This window comes from Mastomys coucha, unplaced genomic scaffold, assembly GCF_008632895.1.
Source record: "Mastomys coucha isolate ucsf_1 unplaced genomic scaffold, UCSF_Mcou_1 pScaffold6, whole genome shotgun sequence".
In the NCBI taxonomy this organism is placed as follows: Eukaryota; Metazoa; Chordata; class Mammalia; order Rodentia; family Muridae; genus Mastomys; species Mastomys coucha.
Window position 1 is genome coordinate 123,435,096 of NW_022196912.1, and position 16,137 is coordinate 123,451,232.

The window sequence follows — 16,137 nt, forward strand, 5'->3', positions numbered from 1 at the left end:
AGTCCAAATGGATCAGGGACCTTCACCTCAAAGCATTTCTTTAAATAAGTTATGGTTTTATCCATTTTCCCTCATTTAGTTTAATATTCTCTATTAATTTTTGATATTTTAATGTCTTTAAATTTTTAATTTTCTCATATACATAATGTATTTACATCAATCCATCCCTGCATCTAGGCATTATCATATGCAAATGTCCTCTTTCTGTTCTGCAGGAAGTTGATCAGAACTAAACATGAAGGCCTTTGCCCTCTGCAGAGAGAGAAGATCATGGAATGTAAGCATATAGTTTCCAGTGTATGCCATTAGCTCACAGTTTCTATGGGTTCGTCACAGAAGATAACTGGTTATCTACAATGACGCTAATCTTCCAAGAACCCAACTTAATTCAGTCTAATACAAATGAATTCAAGAACAAAACAGGTCTTTCCTTAATTTTCAACAACTGAATGGAACACCTGCTGCTTAGGGACTAGACTTGTGGCCATGCAGTCTGACAGCGAGCTTGCTCGCAGTGAAGGCATGGACCTACATGCATATGGGCTGATGATGAGAGTTGAATGCATCTGATGGGGAATTCATGATCACGTTAAACAGCTGAAGTCCATCGCATGAAAGAGTCAGTGAGCATCCGTGATAACAATGAGTTCAGGAAAGTTGAAAAATCTACCTGTGGTGTTCCTGAGGGCTCGTAGTCATTGAGCTTGCTCAGAGAATGAATAAATATCTCAATCAATAAAGATATGCAAGAAGAGGGAAAATGTGCCCAGTATGTGGACCAATTTTAAAGCAAGAAGTAGTAATTCAGTTCTGAAATGTCTTAGTCCATTTGAGTAGAAATGCTAAGGGTTCCTTAGTATTTAATTCATTATGGGAAAAAAAAAGTTAAGCAAGTAGGTGAGGGTTAATCAAACAAATGTGTGCAGCATGACAATTGGTGCTGAGATGGCTCTTGTTTCTTTGTATTGCTTTGCACTCAGTACAGCGTACGCACACTGCTCCTCTCATCATGGATTCTTCAGGATGAAGGTCGCAACACTCACCGTATGGCTGGGGCTGTGTAGATCTCAGTGAGTAACAGACCAAGTTTCCTGCTTCTTCTTTCTATAATGGTGATCCCTGTCTATTTGCAATTGGCATTTTGCGTCATATAGTCAAAGACAACTACACATGTTTTATTGCTCAGGGAGTCCTGAGAAGCCACAGTCAGTCTGTTTGTATAAATGTCACCTTACACTATAGGGTTTGACTTCACTCTGGAACTGAGGTCACAGACACACAGGTACAGGCAAAGGCTTGTTCTTCTTAAGAAAGGGATATAGAAGAAAGGGCTCACACAGCAGCCATCCTGGAATTGTACACAAAGGAAGATTTGCTTTAACTAGGGCCATGTATTGTGCTCCACTGAAGGAGTCTTTAGACAAATCTAGAAAACCAACTCCCCCTGTTGTGTTTGGCTGTTAAACCTTTTCTGTTGATTTAATTTATTTTTTGACAATGAGTGACTAAATTAATCAGGAAAATCCATGCCCAGAAAATTTAAATGATGGAGATTATCCCCATGAGAACACTGGCCATGAAAATTAAGATTTATGATCAACTCAATTTTTTTTCTCTTAAACCCATTTAAACAAAAAAGATTTAATCTGTTGCTTTTGTGTATAAGGAACCCTCCCACAAACAAGTACTCATTCTTTTTAATTTATTTTATACTTTGATGAGTTCACAAAACTGTCCTTATCATTATTTAGTAAACCAATCTTTTAAAAAGTAAATTGGAAATAGACCAGGTATGGGTCAAAATTTTAAATATTTTGCGATAAGTAGTTCTTAGACATTGATACCTATAGAAGGAACTTAGTGCCTCCTGTGTTTGTTTTAATAGAGCACAGTGCATGTGGCCACATCGTATGTGCTAAGAAGGTATATTTATACTCTCTCATGGCACTTATTTGAGCTATTGTTACCTAGCTTGGGCACAAATTCTAACCTGTTTGCAGGTTGGTTAGTCAGCTCTGGTTCTCAGTATCTGAGAAGAGGAGAATATTTGATATAAAATTATCCATTTCTGCTAATAGTTGTTGTCTTCCCTCCTTGTCAGAACTTGTGTCAAATATGGAGTCCACATAGGAACCGGACCCTGTAACTATGGGATTAGATAATACCAATTTACAAACCATGTAACAGGCCAAGTGTCTGTGTGGCCCAGAAATAGGAAGTTGGCATTCTCTGCTCAGTTTTAGGTTTTGGATTCTTTATGAGATGTGGCATTGCTATGTGGTGAGGGCTCTCACAACCTCAGCTTACTGCCAGAAGCACATGCAGTGTTTGTTGAGTGAGTCAGGGGATGAACGATGACCAAAAATAGGAATAAATAGAACGATGCCTGAACGTAAGATCCTTTGAGGAGAAATGAAGGAATGAAGTCATGAAAAGATGGAGGTCAGTGTCCAGCGCAGGTCAATAATGCATTAATGACTAACTTAAAAAGCCAGGGAGTATAGGGCAAGTCTGTGAGTGGATGCATGAGTAAGCAGGCCAGCATGATAAAAGTGAGTGATAAAAGATGAAGCTTGTGAGTGAATGAATGAATGAATGAAATGAGTGAATGAAAGACAAACACACTAGTGGGTCAGCCTGGGAGAAGTAAATGTGCATTCTTGAGTGCATCAGCCACTTCGTGAATTCCTGAATGGGTTTATGAATGGATGGGTAAGTAGGTCTCCTTTCTAATAAAGGAGTAATGAGTCAGCATTTGGGTCTGTTAATGAGAGAAGTCATTGTTGGCTAGATGAATGAATGAATGAATGAATGAATGAATGAATGAATTACCTACTCAAGGGTGTGTGACAGGATGGAAAAATAAAAGGAAGAAAATCACTATTACAACTACATTAATAATTGTGTAACTGAAAGAAATGATAAATGAATAAGTGAATGGAAGGCCAATAGGTGGATGAATGAGCGTCGCATAATTAATGAATAAAAGAATTGATTAGGTAGCAAACCCGTCAGCAAGTATACAATTAAAGAATAAGTTGTGTACTGGCGAATGAGTGGCTGAACTAGTGAATGAGTTGATGCATGAATGAGTGAGTCAGCTGCCTGGGCGTGAGGCAGTGAATGAACTCACAGCTCTTCCTTCTCTGTTCCAAGGAGAGTGGCCACGCCCAGCTCCACACCAGTTGTAAATACTTGAGCCAGAGCTCCCTACTTTCTCTATCATGGGCGTTTGTTTACATGTCAGCACTAAACTAAAGAGTCTGGAGGGCCAGGAACTGGGTCAAATTCTTCTGTTTATCCCCACCCCCTGCCCAGCCTTGAGCCTGGTAGGCGCCCAGTAAATTATTGCTGAATGAATGAGCAAATGGCTAAAAATACATGTGCTTTTGTGGAACCGGTATGGCCTGGTGGCTGCTCTTTGGAGGAGTGTGCTATGTGTCAGATGGTCCATGGCATCCTCCCTGCAAGACCAGATTCTTGCCAGGGCCGGGCTTCCCATGCCAGATAATGAGACACGATACTGGCAGTTCTTACTGCCCGGGACACTGGCCCATCCTTGGGTAACTCTGGCTTGGCATGGTAGAATGGAAGCCCTGGGTCTTCCCGAAAGCTAGCCTAGCCTCTGCCAAAATGGGAGATTAAAAATAACCTAGGCTTGTTTTTATGCCTCTGCTGAGTGGGCGCATGCCTTGCCTCTCCAAGCAAATCAAATTCCTTTGACTTCTAATCGTGGGACTTTGAGTTTAATGAGAAGCACTGGATCCACAGTATGCCTCAGCTATAGGACAACACTACTTTCCCGAAGAATTTGTGCGTTCCTTGGGAGCTTATTGTAGGCTATTGGTGGTTTTCTTGTGTGCAGTATCACATCTAGGAGAGGAGATACCCTTAAAAAACTAAAAATGACTGTTCTGTCCCCTCTCCACCCATTGTGGTTATATTTATTTGGTCAGTTCAGTTGTTTTCTGAATTATTTCTGATTCAGTTTTTCTGAATCTGATTATACCTAGAAGATTGGAGAGGTCAACCAAGTTCTATGAGGGACAGCACATAAGGCAAGCCTGCCCAGTCGAAGCTCTGCATGCCCTTCTGCCAGAGAACAGAAGATTTAAAAAGTAACTTGGCAGCACTTTTTCGTATATGGGGTACTTGCCTAAGATCCACCATCCATGATCGCTTCCTTCTTCCCTTCCTTCCTTCCTCCCTTCTCTCTCTTCACATAGAGGTTATGTCTAGCAACTCCATATGCCTGACACTGTGTGTTCTTCCTTGCTGTGGTAGTTCCTGACCATACACTCTATCCCTCATTCCTCGTTCACCGTCCTGCCTTCGGACTGAATGATGATGTGGGATATGGTTCAGCCATGAGGATTCAGTTCTGACCATCCACCCTCTTCACACCAAGTCAGGTAATTTCTCCCTTTCCTGACACTCAAGTTTTGATTCATTTCATTTGGATTATTCAGCATCTGAGCATGCTTTAGACCTCTAGGAGAAGATCTCAAACTGTGTTTGTGGCAGTGACTCTTGAGTGTTGAGGCTTGGTAAGCAGCAAGAACTGTTGGCTAGACTCTAAAGCTTTTTCATACATACGTAGAAGAGATGAGAGTTAAGTTCCCCCTCATTGCCCAGAATTTGTTGCTAAGCAAAGCAACTGTTCTTACAGTATTTACCAGCGTCAAAGAAGCCATAGTTTCTCTTGGCATTACTATTCTGTCATTATCACCACTGCCGCCATCATCACCAACACCATTATCACTCCCACAATCACCTCCATGAGCATGACCATCACCACCACCACTACAACCTTCATGAACATCAGCGCTACCACCAATGCCATCACCTTCCATAGCACTGTCACTACCATCATGAATACAACCACCACTACCACCATGACCACTACTCTTAACTGCAAGAACAGAGGTACCACCCATACAACCATCACAATAATCATAGCTACCATAATATAATCACCAACAGCACTATCAGCACCTTCACAACCCCCAAAACGTAAAACATGTTACCTCCAACAATAACAACATCGCCATCACCACCATCTGTCATATCAGGCCACCATCACTAGCAGCAAGACTGTTCCGGGATCCTCTTGTCCTGAGACACATCACCCAAATTCTTGATTTTACTTAGCCTTGAATTTGACACATTCAGATATTCCACTTTGGCTATGTGTGATCGATAGTACTTCAAGTAGCCCCTGGTATCCATGGATGAGATGCTTGGTCTTGATGGCCAAGCAGAAGAAGTTGGTACAAAATTTGAGCATGGAAATTGCTGGGGAAGGTACAGATGAATGAGGGCCAACGCACACACACTTGTATGTCCATCCTACGTTCAGAGTATGTGTCTAGCTCAGGTCCAGTATCCCCCAAGCAGAGATGGTCCCTGCTCAGTGCCAGGACCTTCCAGCTCTACCCTGATTTTTTTGCCTGTGCCTCGTTAGGAGATATGTAACCCTAATCCTTGAAATTGCCTGGCATGAGTTTTATTTCCTACTTAAATAAAACTCCCTACCCATGAAGTTTGGACAGGATGTAGGCAATTAGACTAGGGCTTGGAACCAATTATTTTGCAAAAGGCCTCTTTCAAAATTTGAAACCCCATGGTCACAGCCCAGAGCTGAGTTTGACTTGGGAATTGGGAGAGTGTGTATGCTGTGACCTCCTCCCAAAAGCTGGATACAAGTCCTCCTGTCACTGAACCCATAGACAACTTGCAAGGCCAACCTTGTGGTTTAGTTTTGCTTTTCTGGTGGTACTGGAAAGAGTTTGGTCCCCTCCCATAGTTTTGTTTTCAAGATGTTGGCAAAAGCCTCAGTCCTCCCCTAGATCATAGGAGTTTGGTCCTGAAATCATTGAACAGTGTTTGGGCATGGATGGGTATGGAGTTCTGGCCCAGGCTGGGTGCCGTTTGGAGTGAGACCAGTGTGAACTGTGTCCCCGCAGCCTCACCATTCCACAGGCAGGAATGATTAGGAGGTCCAGTGGTGTTTTCTTTCCTCAACCAGGAAGGTACCCTTGTGTATCCTTGTAGCAGCACTAGAACTCATCTGGAAGATAGAAATTGGTTTCATTCTGTTCTTGTGCAGAAGTCTCTGGTGTGTGCTGTGCTGTGGTGAGCATGCCTCACGCTGCTTGGGCATGCTCTGTCTGGCAGACTGCTGGAAGCAGGCCTGAGTTCCCCACTTTACCAGACAGACGGGGTGCTTTCTCATCTTTTCCGAGCCTTCAAGGCCCACCTGTGTGTGCTCATGTAAGAAGTCTCCATCTCCAGATGGAGGGGAACAGGCTGGCCTCTCTGGCCCAGCTCCATCCACCTGCCTCCCAAGTGTTTCTTTGACCTTAATAAAGGGAGCCATTTCTTTCTTTCCTCCATCTGTGACATGATCTGAGGCTTGCCATTGTGTAGCCTGGCCTCAGTTTTCCTATCTGTAAAAGGGTCACCATGGTAACATCAGTTCTCTATTATCCTTTTAGTGTTAGAGGCAGACAAGATTTGTTTTCCTGGCCTACACTTTGGTGCACACTGTCTTCCTTCCCAGCCTCCCAGGCCTGCCTGGTACCCTTGCTTAGATGCGTTTTCAGTGCAGGACTTCTGGCTTCTCTTGGGGCTATGTCTCCTTTCATCCTCTTCTTGAGAACTTGGCTGTGTGGAGACAGGTGCCAGGTTGTGCTCTGATCTCCCGGCACGGGAAGGCTCAGCATTCCCATTTGTACCTCCTGTCTCCTCTTCCTGAGTTAGCCTTTGAGCCATCTTTTACACGGCTAAGGACAAGCTGGAGGATAGGGCCTGACCCAGCTCTCCATTCCTAAAGTCCCCTCTCTCAGAGCATGAAGGGTTTCTCTGGGTCTACTGAGCAGACAGGTTTGGGAACCTGTTCCACTGGATGTTGTTTTGTGACTTGCCCACTTTGTCTTGGAAGGTCCCCTGACACAGAACCTTCAGAGACTTGGTTACCTGATCCAGCTTCCTGTGAAGAAAAATGGCAGCGCTACAGTGCCTATCTTACTGGGTAAGTTCCACTTTTTCTGTTACTCTCAATGCTGTGTGTCTGGGGCGAGACCAGACTTAGTTGGGTGGATGCTTGGAGTGTAAGCATTGAAAGATGAGCTTTCCAACTGAGCTGAGGTGTTTATGCAGCCTGTGGGGAGGCCAGTACACTGGCTTCTGGACAGTAGTGTTAGCTACTTCTAGCAGTGGCTTCTTTGAGTGGAGGGCAGGAATGGCCAGACAAGCCAGATCATGGTGTGCACCTGTGATTCCCATCTCTGGTAAGACAGGCAGGAGAATTTCGAGTTGCCAGCTAGCCTGGTCTTCAGGCAGTTGAAATTTTTTTTGAACTACAAAAGCAAGAGCAAGTGGGGCTATCCTCAGAAGTCCTCTGCCATGTGATACTTAAGGAAATAATGCTTTCTTATTAATAAAAGAAGTTTCTGTTCAATGGGAAAGCATGGGAAGTACTGGGGTGGGCAAAACTTTTATAGTCACTCAAAGATGACCACTGCCAACATTTGGCTAATAATGTTTGGTTTCTTGTTGATTCCTATAAATATACCTGCGCGCGCACATGTGTGTGTGTGTGTGTGTGTGTGTGTGTGTGAGTGTGTGTGTGTGTTTAATTGAGCTTATCATTGCTATTTTTTCATCTGCCTGTGTATCCTAAACCCTGCCCCATGCCATTCAGAAATTTATCATCTTTTTTGTGTGTGTTTGTTTGTTAATGGTAACAAAAGAGTCTAGCTAGTGTCTATAATTAACCATTGGTCTATGCGTGTCCATCTGCAGACAGGTGCAAAAGCTGGGTGGCCTTTGTTAGGTGCCTTCTCTGTGTGCCCCCCTCCGCAGTTCTGTCTAGTGTCTTGCTGTTCTTTATACAAGCAAGTGGCTCTGTCAGGAGGCAGGAGCATGAAGCCAAATTACCCTCTGAAAACTTTTTTGCCCATTACATTTTCAGAATTAGTTTGAGAATGTGCCTGCTGCTCTGGGAACTATCAGAGTTTTTAACCTTTGCTGATTTGTCAAAACATGACATTTTACCATTTCCATCCCCACAGTTTTTATCGCTGCAGCACCGAGCACTTCCCACCCTCTTTGTGGGGTATTTGTATTTGAATTGCTAGCTCAGGCTCCTCACACTTTTCATTATTCCTTTAGTTTTTTTTTTTTTTTTTTTTCGGTCAAACACATGCATACACATCATTTTAAGAGCCAGATCCTTCTACAATCTTGTCAGGGAAGCATCAGCCCTCCCACATCCCAGCTCCACCCGAATATTCTGCATTACCTGGAACTGCCTTAACTGATTCTCTTGACATTTACATCCTAACGCTAAGTAACATTCTTGTTTTTCTGCTCCTTGATTTTCTTTCATTGTGTGTGTGATTTTTTTTAAGGTTAGGCATCATTTTGATTGCTTTATTGTTGAAGACAAGCATTTAACTCTCTTTTACATATGCCCCTGTCTTCACCCCCCTCACACACCCCTGTACTATCCTCCCAATAGATTATTTTGAAATGCTGGCTTGATCAATACTTAAGATTGATCAATACTTAAGGGGTTACACCCCTTGTTAAGTATGAACACTCTCACAAAGTGTAACAACCTGAACCTGAACATTTATCTTCTCCCTAGTATTTTTTTTCTTTTGGAATGTATATGTGTGTCTATGTGTCTATGTGTCTGTGTGTGTCTGTGTGTTATTTAGTTTTGTTTTGTGTAGCTCAGGCTAACTCACAGCCTTCCCATATATTCAAAGACATGACGTGTTTAAGACATATGTATATCATCTTGAAGAAATTTCTTTCTGTAGTCAGCTTCTAATCTTCTCATGGACTAGTTCATCTTTAGGCTGCCGCCATCTTGATCGTCCCATCTTTTCCTGAAGATAGGTTCCTTTGGTTTTCTCTCCCCTAGATGGGTTGGTAGTTTTTATAGATGCCATGATATTCATTTGGGGGGGGTGTTGTTCCCATTTTGCTAAATTTCAAGACAATTTTTTGATAGAAAGTAAAATTTTGGAGACCTTTCACAATTGCATAGGTCATTGTCCACATTGACATTGATAAATCAGCTAGGTATAAAATTCTTAGTTACAGAGTTTTTCCCTCAGATTTTCAGAAATATAGAGACTTGGAAATAAAATTTAAAAAGGCAAAAAACAAAACAAAACAAAACAAAACAAAACAAAAAGACAACCCAGGTTAGAAACTCTCAGGGTAAGAAAATTAGAGAGAGGTGGAAATGAACAGCACCCTACCAATAGTATCAAGGTTTCAAAAGTCTTCTCTTCTAGCTTCCAGGCCTACTGTGAAAAGCCATAATCCCTTGTCCTTGTTCAGTCTTGAGGGAATGTGTAGGATTTTCCTGTTTTCTCTCATTGTATGAGAATTTCATTACTTCTATGTTGATTTGGATATACACTCATCCATTTTCTTTCTTTTGATCCAAAACTTTCTCTTTCAACTTGAAGCTAATTTCTCACTCTCTCTCTTTCTTCCCTTTAGCACCTCAATTGTGTATGGGATCACATTGACTGATTGTATAGTGTTACTAATTATTCCCTCCAATTTTGCTCTCTTAATTTTCAGTCATATGCTACTAGCATTCCCTCTCTCCTTCCTTCCTTCCTTCCTTTCTCTCTCTCTCTCTCTCTCTCTCTCTCTCTCTCTCTCTCTCTCTCTCTCTCTCTCTCTCTTTCTACATTTACATTTACTTCCCTGAAGTCTTTTATTCAAAAATCATGGTGCTAGTGAGACGGATTAACAGTTAAGAGCTTGGAATGCTCTTATAGAAGACCAGGGTTTGGTTCCTAGAACCAATGTTGGGTGGCTTACAACCATTTTTCTCTCAAGCTACCTGAGATCTGATGGTCTTTTTTAGCCTTCATTGTACCTTCATGCATGCATGTGTGTGCATGCACACATACACACAAACACCTCTTCCCCACACATGTAAATATTAAAATAACTCTTAAAGTTAAAAATTGTTAGGTTAAATAAAGATATCATTTTACTTTTTCCTTTTCTTCATTTGCATTTTTGTTTTGATAAAAAGGCATTTCCCTAATAAAGCTTATATAGTCATTTTTATAGACTTCTGTAATTTTATATCTCCTATTTCAATATTTAATCCATTATTTCATAATAATATAATAATAATAATAATAATAATAATAATAATAATCTTATTTCTACCTTTACTGCATTGCATAACATCTTTAAAAGTGTGTGTGAGTGTTTGGGCTTCATGTGTCTGTGCACTATGCCTGTTCAATGCTGATGGTGACTGAAGAGGTATTGGTACCTTGAAACGAGAGTTAGAGGTGCCTGTGAACTACCATGTGGTAACCAAACTTGCATCTTCTGCAAGGCCAGCTAATGCTCTTAGATACTGAGCTGTGTCTCCAGTCCCCATAAATGCCTCTACTGTCTTGATGCCTGTGTGGACTTTCCTCTGTTCTCCTGGCTCACTAAAGCTTTAGGCCAGCTGTAGTTTGTTTTCATGTATTATGTTATATTGAATCATTGTTCAGTGGCAATAGTCTTCCTTCTTTTTTTATTTTTTATTTTTTCCTTTCTTAGTCTGATTTGTTTATTCTTTCAGGTAGATTTTAATGATACTGTGAATCTTAAAACCTTCTAGATTTTCTGTGGACTTTATAAAGTTATCAGTCAAAACCAGGTGAAGAGGTCCATGCCTGTAATCCCATTACTTGGGAGGCTGAGGCAGAAGGATTATGAGCTCAAGGCCAGACTGGCTACACAGGGAAACACTGTCTTAAAAAACAAAAAAACAAGAACAGTGACAAAACTATGAAACTTGTTACATGCTATTTTGCAGTTGTAAATTAATTTATAAATTGCTTGTCAAATTTGGCATATTCAATTTGTCACTAAGTTTTAATTCCCAAGAATTATGTGTTGCCTCTGTTGTGAATCTGGCCTGCCTTTTTCCATATTTTTGAACTCCATGTCAGTGGTGTGTGGGAACTTGTATATATTCTAGTATCAATCTGTCTTGTTGAATTTATTTGTTTGTGCTTTAAGCTTTTCACTGAATAATTTAGAATCTCCAGGTATAGTCGCTCATATCTCTATATTTTATCTCTTTCATGTTGTCTTGCTGATTGCTTTTTCTTATCTCATTGTATTGGCTACAACTTCTAAACATATTGTTAGTAACAGAAATCTGCCTTCTTTCTGTTTCACTGTTGGGTGCAATTACAAATTATTTTCCAGACTAGACATTTTTTAATAAGATTGTAGGAACTATTACTTCATATGATTCAAGAATGGATTTAGAATTTTCTGAAATGCTTTTTCGATGTCTGAGAGATGTCTGTGTTGTTTCGCTCTGTCAGTATAATGAATGCTAATAATGTTTCATAACTTTGAAGCATTTTGGGGTCAAATTATATTTGATTGTGGTATGTTGTCCTTTTAATAAGATTTGTTTTCCATGTGTTTAACTTAGGACTTTTCAAATGTGTTGTCAGCTTCAGTGTCAGTAATGTTGGCTTTGTAAATGCATTAGGTGTCACTTCATCTTTTTCTATATTCTGTACCATATATATATATATATGTATATAGACACATATATAGCATTTGAATGGACGTTCCATAAAAACTTGAATTTGCTAACATTTACCTCCCAGGAAGTCTTTCTCAATGCTTCTGTGTCTTTTGTATTTACCAGAATCTTTTAATTTTCTGTATCTTTAAAAGTTCTGCCCCCTTTTCTAATATATTGAAGTAGTTAAATCTTTAGATGTATTGAGCTTAAATCCTTTCTCATGGGACTCTTGGAAACACTGTCTCTTTGCTATGCTTAGTTTCCTCATTCGCCAAGTGGTTAAAATGAAAACCTATGGAGGGCCACTGAGAAGATAAAGAGATAAAGTATATCATCCTGTGTCCAATACAGTAACCCCCCAATAATTCCCTTTTGGTATTACTAATCCTCAGAGATAATACAGCTTGAGATTGAAAATGTTATTGATATAGACTTAAAAGTAATGTTGTGTCCTAATGAAATGTTATGTTTCTGTGATTACATCACCTTCTATTTTATATATACATACTTTATCTCTTTAATATATGATCTTAAGGAAAGCCTATACTTTTTTTGTCTTCGAAAACTCAGTTCTTGGAATAATTTCTCAACTCTGCATTTTGTTTGAGCATGTTCACTGATACCTGGCTTTTTCCTGCCTTCTACCTGCCTCACATTTGCTCAGTCTGTCTATGTATCACTAATTGTTGTTCTTCTTTGATGATTGAAATATGTCATGGTACAAGTTTACCTCTCGTTGTGACTTTGACTTCACATCCTACGATTCAATGTCTAGTCTTCTTGGCAATTTTGAACATTTGTAATTATGATTGTTGTTGTTGTTGTTGTTTTCTTGTTCTTAGATGGTTATCTCAATGAAATGTGAACATTATCACTCACTTTCAATCTCATTTCTGCTTTATTTGGGTTGAGTGTTGTTCTTGATGCCCTCTGTTCAAATGGGATTATATTTTACTGTGACTAGAGAATGTGCACATAAATTCTATTCTGGGGGTGGCATTGATGCCTTTCTAAAGTACAATATAATGAATTTTGTAAATGTTTCCTGGGCCTTTAAAGCGAGATGTCTACTTCTTTATAGGACCTGGGTTTTGATGTAAAGAAATTGAATCTTGTTCCTTTTGGATTTTCTTAGAATATATTTGAAGCTTATAAATAACCAGTGTTTCAATCTTATTCTAGGAGTTTGCAATATTTTTCTGCTATATCATGTAGCACTTGCAGTGGGAAAACCCAATCCTGATGAAATGAACACTTTATTTCTCAGTTTCTGTTAAATATGATGTTGACTCTAGATTAGAACAAGGCCTGTTTACTGTTTGATCTTTTTGTTCTTGTTCTTGTTTTTGCCTATTTGATGTTTTTGTAGAACTGAGAAGCTCTGAACATGATGTTTCTATTATCTCATTCTCCGTGTTTTGATGTCTTATGTTTTCTTGCGTGATACTCGCAAATGCTATGTTCCCCTCATGGATTGCCCCTCCATCTTTAACAGGTGTCCTCCTTACTGTGTCCCAACCTGACATGGGAATTGCACATTTTATTTACTTGGGTGTTTCATCTCCAAGTCAGGTGACATTTTTGCTATAATTGCTTCTGGAAGCATCTAACAAAGCCCACATGTTATTTGAACTGGGAACTTGCTCTCCCCAACCCCACAAATACACTCTCTGCTGTCCCATGATGCTTCTTCATCATACTCTTCAAACACACAATTGACTGTCTCAAATTAAAGTCAAAGACTGATTTTGAATCCACCCAGTGACTTTTGTATTCATCTGTTTCATAGAAATTATGAGACTAGTGTTCTCAGCAGTTGTCAACCATTTTATTTTTCCATTTCCACATATTTATTAAAACAAAAAGCAAAGTATGATTACGTAACCATTTACAAGGGCAGCTAAACTCTTTATTTGGAGCAAATGTTACTCCAACAGAATAATAACAGAGAGACCAAGTCATAGCTACCCTGGTTTTGGTTGGAGGTGGTCATGTCCCTGAGGGCTGGGTGCTGGGCACTCTTCTCAGTGTAAAGTGAGTCAACCCCTCAACCCTTTGGGAAAACCTCTGTGATTACATATTTTATCAACTGCACAAGCAAATTGAACCCATTGCTGTGTATGGTAAGCCAGGGCATTGTTGAAAGAGAGTGGCTTCTGGCTGTCAACCGCTGTCTAAATTGCCTAGTGTTTGAGATGCATGCTGTGTGGGCTGCCTCAGAGTTGAATGCAGGAAAATTGAGGCCTTTCCTATTTTTCTGGGCCATCTCTTGGCTTTGCAGTTTTTAAAGTTTATTTATAATCTGTCTTAAATTGACAACATATAGTTTGGATTTGAAGCTTTTGACCCAAATTGAAAAATCCTTTCTCTTTGAGGGTGTTATAACCCATTTCCATTTTTCCTTGATTGTCATGTTTGAGTTTTTTTTTTTTTTTAAATTATGCTTCCTTCCCTTGGCCCGCTTTCCCTCTGCTATCTTTTGTTATACTGCCGAAACCGCAGTTTAGTTTTCTTTTGCTCTGCTGATTTGGAAAGCACTCAGCCAACTCCCAGAACCTACGTGGGCTTAGAGTTCGACATCTTCAAAACCATAATCGCTCCTAGTTTTAAAATCTAGTCAGTCTGACTGTTCCAGTGTGGAATGATTAGTAATCCAGTGCCACACCCACCTATCGTATCTCTCAGTCATGGGGTCCTATGGGTCTCTCCCTGCTTTTCCACTTGCCTTTCTTTATCCCTGTCACCTTCTTTTGGGGAGATGTGAATGGCCCTCTGCCTTCTGAGGCTTGGCACGACTGCAGGGGCTGGGCCTCCTGTTTCTATACTAGATCCTATGCTGCCCTTGCAAGCTTCCTGATTTCTTGTCCTATGGGGAATGTCCACCTCTCCCATTTTTCACTCGTCTACATTATATGCTGAAAGATAGGAGCACAGAGCCAGCCACCTTGGCATTTGTTAGATATGTGTACTGGCATGTTGAGAATTTGCACATGAGGGCAGAGCTCAAGCCAGTGACCATGTGTAAAAGTAGATTCTTAGGGGGGAGGTGTACCTTGCAGAACAGAAAAAGAGAGGTGGTTGAGACACTGAGCCAGGGCAATAAGAAAAGAGAGACTGGATGGAGGTGTTCAGGACTAAGCTGGCTACAGGGTATAGAGCTGTAGGCAGAAAGGTGGGATGCTCAGCTGTCCTGGCACTCTGAAAGTAAATGGCACTCTTATCTAGGAGAACAAGGATACTCTTGAGAATCTGGCTTCATCATTTGGAGTTGGCTCTTTCTTTTATCTTACAGAGTGGCATGTGTGCTCTGTGCTCAGCACAGGGCAGCAGGTCTGAAGACCCTAGATACACTCTCTGCCCCTAAAGCAAGGGGAAGAGATGCTGGTGGCATGGCCTCTAATGCTTTCTGAACAGGGACTTTCGACCTCAGCCTCATCCCATTGTCCCCTTGGTCCTGGTGGTACTTTGTGTCTTCCCCGCCCCAATGGCATGGGGCTCTGAGCTTACACCCCACCCCTCTTTCTCTTCTAGAATCTTACACACTCCTCTGTTCTGCTCTCAGCTACCCTTCACTTCTTACAGGGCCCTAGTGAGTGTCTTCACACTTAGATATTTCAACAACCTGTTCTAGCTCCCTTACCTCTTGGCAGCTTTGCAGAACTCATGTATTTGGCCCCCTGCCACCACTTCCATTAAATGCACCCCTCTGCATGGGAGCAGCCTAGTAACTCTTTTCTGAGTGCTCACCTGTGCCTCAGGCTCCACCTACTGTGAAGTTAATCTCAACCTGACACTGCTGGCTAGGCTACCAAGTGCCCCCTCCACCAGCCCTGTGCCAAATGTCCCTCTCCCTCTCCCTCTCCCTCTCCCTCTCCCTCTCCCTCTCCCTCTCCATCTCCCTCTCCCTCTCTATCTCCCTTTCCCTCTCCTTGTCCCTCTTCCTCTCCCCACCTCTGTGTGTGTGTGTGTTTCTTTGAACACTTAATTGCCACCTGCCATTCCCACACCTACACTGGAGTACCACCAAGTTCTCTCCTCATAGGATCTCAAACCTGTCCTCTCTGTTCCATCTCTGTGACTTCTTTGCTATCTGGGTTTCATTTTTCCTTCCTTTTTGTTTGTTTGTTTGTTTTGTTTTGTTTTGTTTTTGTTGTTGTTTTTCAAGACAGGGTTTCTCTATAGATCCCTGGCTGTCCTGGAACTCACTTGATAGACCAGGCTGGCTTTGAATTCAGAAATCTGCCTGCCTCTTCCTCCCAAGTGCTGGGATTAAAGGCGTGTGCCACCACTGCCCAGCTCATTTTTCCTTCTTGAGCTCTTTCTCTCTGCACCTATGCTTGCTACCAAAATGCAACTCAATAGGACCTTTATCAACTGGTAATATCTTCCCTTTGGTCTCAAGATAAAGTCCAAGGTCCTACCATTATTAGAAAGCCTTGTATGACCTGGGCTCCACCAGGTTGACTCCTGCTTCATCCCCATCACAGAAATGTTCTCAACTGTCATACTGAGCTCCTTGGTCCCCATGTTCTGCCCAGAGTCGG

The 16,137-nt window shown here is 41.2% G+C and overlaps 1 long non-coding RNA gene across 19 annotated transcripts in view; it reads left to right on the top strand.

Annotated features, from left to right (window-relative positions):
- The window catches only part of LOC116079627, a 57,148-nt gene that overhangs the window by 29,688 nt on the left and 11,323 nt on the right, over window positions 1–16,137 (top strand). For 16 of the 19 annotated variants that reach the window (XR_004114086.1, XR_004114101.1, XR_004114087.1 and 13 more), the window contains one exon: window positions 216–7,033. This is a non-coding gene — a long non-coding RNA (uncharacterized LOC116079627). The remainder of the gene's footprint in view (window positions 1–215; window positions 7,034–16,137) is intronic. The other 3 variants (XR_004114104.1, XR_004114103.1, XR_004114097.1) reach the window with 3 other exon arrangements.